General features: G+C 39.4%; 1 pseudogene; it reads right to left on the bottom strand.

Annotated features, from left to right (window-relative positions):
* Positions 1–386: 386 nt before the first annotated feature.
* Positions 387–1,929, bottom strand: LOC101838499 (annotated as a pseudogene).
* Between the last annotated feature and the right edge of the window lie 3,643 nt (positions 1,930–5,572).

Raw genomic sequence — 5,572 nt, 5'->3', positions numbered from 1 at the left:
ATGTGAAATTTACTTAGCCTACTGTAGAGCAGGTTAAAGATGCCAAGAATCTATATCAGGTCAATAACACTGTGATTGAGATAAAAAAACAAAAAAGACTACAAAATTACTGAAGTAGGGAACACAGGACTTGGAATTTGATGATATGGGAAAAGGGAATTAAGGTTTCTAGCTAAGTGACACAGAACACAGCAGAAGACATAGTAAGGGTATGTTGTGTAGTTTTTTTTCAGTGCCAGGATTGAACCTAGACCCATTCGCATGTTAGGCAACAGGTCTCCCATTGAGCTATATCCCACCTCTATTTCATGTTAAGGAAGTAACTACAAAACAAATGGTATTTTTTTGGTGTGGATTTTTTAAAAAGCTTGACACTGCACAAGTCAATTAATTAAACTGTTTAATTTTATAGATAACAAGATAGGCCCAGGGATTATTTTCAGAAAGCTGTTTAGAGAATTGGGATTAGCTTTGTTCAAGGTTATGTCAGTCCACCATTCTGCAAACCCCTTGAACATCTTACTGGCTGTACCTTTATTTCAGAATACAAGCAATGGAGTTTTCTTAGGATACTAGACATGTAGAACCTCAGGTAAAACATACTAATCCTACCTGCACTCTTGTCACTGCAGCAGATTTCTCCATCAAAAATGCTGCTACTGCTAGATGGGAAAAACAGAGAGGATGTGCTCATATTATCAAAAGTGACTTCTAATCACTAGACAGTACACTGCCATTGTAACCCTGCTGTTCAGTTTTTTTGTTTTGGTTTTAATAGTTTATTATGATTATTATTTCAAAAATAATGAATCCATTAAACCATGTAGGAATAAGACTGCACAAACAAAACATACTTTAAACATGTGTAAGTAGATAGACTGTGTGAGATCTGGATTGTTCAGGCACATCTTTATGATGCTATGATAGCCAAGTAATCCTTCACTTCAGTTGGGGTGAGCCTCCTAAAGCCAGCTTCGTTGCAGATCCCAACTTGTATGTTATCTTCTGTCATTTGCCCTTCAAAGCTTTCCTTTAAAGTTAAGATGACTGTATGAATGGCATCTTCCAGTTCTAGGTCTTCATTGTATCTCTTCTCAAGGAAAGTTTTCCCATTCACATAGTTCTTCCCCATTCCTGTGGCCTTCCAGGCAAAGTAAGCTCCAGATGGATCTGACTGAAATAAATATGGCTGTCCCTCATTCCATCCACAAATAAGTAAAGAAACACCAAACGGACGATCTGATTGGGTATACTCTTGCATCACAGAGGCTACTCTCTGCACCAGCTGGGCTGTGGGAATGGGTTCTTAGTAGACAAGGTAGTATTGCTGGGCAAGTTTCCGAGCTCTGTGCACAAGCACTCTGTAATCTGGGCCCATGCCACTATACCAATATGCTTGGTAATCGGTTCTACTCTGTGTACACTCCTTTCATCATACAGAACAGATTTCTGCTTTTTCTCAGTTGCTAATACTACACCATTTGCAGCTTTAGTTCCTACTGAAGGGACCTCTCCAGCTACAGCAGCCAAAGCATATTCAATCTGGACAAGTTTACCAGATGGGCTGAATGTAGTCAGCGAAAAGCTATAGCCACGCTCAGCCATCTTTACCTGGGAAGTCGAAAAACAGCCCAGTTTAAAAAAAAAAAAACAGTCATAATGGTTGTCATCTCCAAATAAATCAAGTTTGTCCATTAGAGACAATCCATAGGACTAGGGATGGAGACAGCCTCATCTAGCTCAGACAACTTGTTATGAAAATAATCCTAGACCGCTAAGACCAATGACATCTCAAAGAATTCCCAAGAAAATAAACCTTCTTTTAAGTAAAAACAACCAAAAAGCATTCAAGAAAAATATAAAATGAGGAACTTGCTGGGCAGTGGTGATGTACACCTTTAATTCCAGCGCTTGAGACAGAGGCAGATGGATCTGTGAGTTCTAGGTCAGCCTGGTCTACAGAGAGAGTTCCAGACAGCCACTGCTGTTTGTTACAAAGAGAAACTCTGTTGCAAAAAAAAAAAAAAAGTTGGTTGGGTTGGAGAGATGGTTCAGGGGTTAAGAGCGCTCACTGGCTGCTTGCTCTTCCAGAGGCTCTGAATTCAATTCCCAGCAACTACATAGTGGCTAACAACCATCTATAGTAGGATATGATGCTGTCTTCTGGCATGTAGGTATACATGCAGAGCACTCATACATAAAATACAATTTTAAAAGAAGATTAAAAAATAAAATAAAACGAGGAACTAAATTTTGATGGGGCCATAATGATAGTGAGGATCAGTCTCACTCTTTGTACGAAAGGTAAATGGGGAAGAAAAGGAATGAACACTTATGCTGAATGTTCACCGTATGCCAAATAGCTGTAGCATTATAAATGCATTATATCACTTTATCACCTCTGGGAAATACACATAAGCACCTTCTAGCTGAGTAGTAGGGCACAAGGAGATCAGGTAGAAGTGGTGATGAGATTAATTGCAAGGTACCCTGATTTATATCTGGGCTCATCTCTATTAAGCCTTAAGTAACTTAATCTCTCCTAAGACACTAGCCATAAACTGTAAATGGTGATACAGGTTTTGCATTACAGGGTCATTAGGAGGACTATAGACACCATGGGAAAAAGCACTCAGCGTCACATCTGACACAAACAAAACGTTTAATAGTTTATTTTACTTATTTTGTGCTGGAGATCAAAGGTCCTGGCTTGCAAGGCAAGTGCTCTCCACTCAGCTATACTCCCAGCCACAAGGTTTGCACGCACTTCTGACTGTTTAAGATCACACAGCAAGTGAGCGGTAGGCAGGTTTTATATTTAGCCAACTCTAGTGAACCACACTGTTGCACTACACTATAACTTCTTTACATACTGAGATGTGCAGGTGGAAGGCAGAGCTGAGCTCTGAGAGAAAACACTGGTGACGTACTGAGATTGTGGAGAGGGCAGCAAGGTGAGCAGTTTGTCTAACCCTAATACACCATAACAAGAGACTATAATTTTAATGCAATCCTTTTCTTGGTGGGTAGTATTAAACCCAGGTCCTTAGCACATACTAGGTAGTCACTCTAGCACTGAGCTACATCCCTAGCCCTTGAATTCAATCTCTCATAAATCTTTAATTTTGTTCTTTGATGTCACCTATATATAAAGTGAAAGTGATTATTTATTATAACCTTCCCCTCTGATTACCCTCTTACCTGTTACTCCTCAGTAGGTAATGACTAAAGATAAGAACTGTCTCTTTCCTAGAATCTATCAGTAGCCAGTAGTTCAGCAGGGACGGGTAGTATCCCATGAACAACCCCCTGACTCATTAGTTTGCTGATAAGTCCAGTCTTGTGTGGGTTCACTGCAGGCAGCTACAGCTGCTGGGAGGTTGTGACTTCACTGACTTTGTCATGTCCAGAGGATGTCATTTCGCAGCCCTTATTTTCAGGCTCTTAGTCTTTCTCTCCATTCATGACATTCACTTAGCCTTAGAGGAAGTGGTATGTATTGTCTGCTTAGGGCTGGGCACTTAACCATCACCTAGTTGAATCTTGTGTGCTCGCACACGCACGTGTGGGTGCACGCGTTTGTGTGTGTGTGTATGTGCACTCATTTTCAGATATGCTTGTAGAAGCTAGAAGCCAATGCAGAGATTCTTTCTCTAGTCTTTTCTTTCTTCGTCTTTTTTTGAGACAGGATCTTACTATGTAGCCCTTGGTTGACCTGAACTATGTAGACCAGGCTGACCTTGCATTCAGGGATCCTCTTGCTTCTGCCTCCCAAGTATTAGGATTAAAGACACATGCCACTAAGCTCAGCTCTATCTTATTTTTTTGAGACAAGGTCTCTCATTCAGCTTGGAACTTGCCAGTCCAGCTGGATTGGGTGGCCAGCAAGTCCCCAGGTCCACCCATCTTCACTTCCCACTGTAGTTCCTGTTGTGTGCTGCTGCCATGGGTTTTAGAGATCTGAACTCAGGTCTTTATGGTTGCAGTTAGCACTTTACCCACTGAGCCATCGTTCTAGCCTTCAATTGTGATTTAAGAGAAAAGCTATACACAACTGATTAGAATATTTACTAATGTGTAATAAATAGGTCATCAGTAAAACTTACTTTATTCAATAAACTTCGTATCTAAAGCTGAGCTTTTTCAAATGATAGTTGTGTGTGTGTGTGTACATTTGTGCATGAACATGTCAGAACACATGTGGAGGTCAAAGGACAACTTGTGGGAATAGGTCCTCACCTTCCACTATGTGTGTCCCAGGGATTGTCAGGCTTGCATCAGGCCATCTACACCCCGATACATCTCACTGGCCCTTGTGTAAGTTTTTAAATATATTTTTATTCCCTGGCCTTTTCACATATTCTGAATGAGTTTTTACACATTATTTTCTAAACTATAAAGAAATGTCTGACAAGTAACAAGCATTATTAACTTTGACATTCAAACTCCTTAATTTGTGTTTTCAGACTGTCTTTTTATACAGCCCAAAGTGATCTTAAACCCAAGTATTCCTGCCTTCCAAGTACATGTATGCATGGCAGTAGAAGTTAAAAAAACAAATCAATTTTTTATCAGTGAAGTGAGCAATTTGCTTATTGTATCTGACAGCTATATTAACTTTTCTTTGTTCTTTTTTATGAATTAACTTGATACTAAAATCACCTTGCCTTTTCCTCTTATAGAGATAACTTTAAACACAAATCTTATCTAACACCCAAATGAAAATTGCACAGAGCTCCCTCTAGTGTCAATAAAATGTAATTAACACTGTCCTGGTATTTATAGATCTAATACACTAGGCTCTTAAGCCTGTACTTGGTATTAAGGAGTATGTTTATTTTCTTACGAGACACTATAATTGTAATTATACTGTATTATCTACTGTGAGCTTCCATTACCTCTAAGTGTACATTATCCAAACTGAAAGGTGACATGATAAACAAATTCTCCAAACAAGTGCAGCCATGTAATTTGGTTCCTAATCTTACATGCAAGGAGAAGGTACACAGCACAGCTAATAAGGCTAACTGTACTTCAACTGTCATTAACTTCTGGTAACTCCACTGCATTAATTTCCTTTCTTTTTGTCCTTTATGAATTATAAAGAAGACAATGTGAGCTGGACCTGCTGGCACAGGCTGTAGTCCTAGAATTTAGGATGCAAGGCAATCTGATTCTAATTCCAGCAGTTGGCCTGGAAACTGCAAAATGTATTGGGTAAAGTGAGCTCTCTTGGTGGCTTGTTCCCTCCACATTAGTAAGTACTCTAGGACACACTATTGCATACTCCTTGTGACTTCTAGCTGATTGTGAATATGAGACTATGTCTGCAGAGTCTATGTTAACAGGTGTCCTGTGGTGAAGGATTCTCTGGTCAAAGGAAGATTAAGATATTCTGATTTCTTCAATGAAGAATCTCTCAGAATCTTTAGTGCCAATATGCACTATGACTCTCCAGTAAGGACTCTATGAGGCACTGTCCAAAATTACTAGCTGTAGATCCTTTTCCTTCAGAATATTTAATACTGTGGAATAATCCTTCTGTACACTGTGTAAATTACAGATAGGTTTA

Source organism: Mesocricetus auratus, unplaced genomic scaffold (genome assembly GCF_017639785.1).
Source record: "Mesocricetus auratus isolate SY011 unplaced genomic scaffold, BCM_Maur_2.0 Super-Scaffold_4256, whole genome shotgun sequence".
Taxonomy (NCBI): domain Eukaryota; kingdom Metazoa; phylum Chordata; class Mammalia; order Rodentia; family Cricetidae; genus Mesocricetus; species Mesocricetus auratus.
The sequence above is the reverse complement of the archived record's forward strand: the minus strand, read 5'-3'. Positions and strand labels throughout refer to the sequence as shown.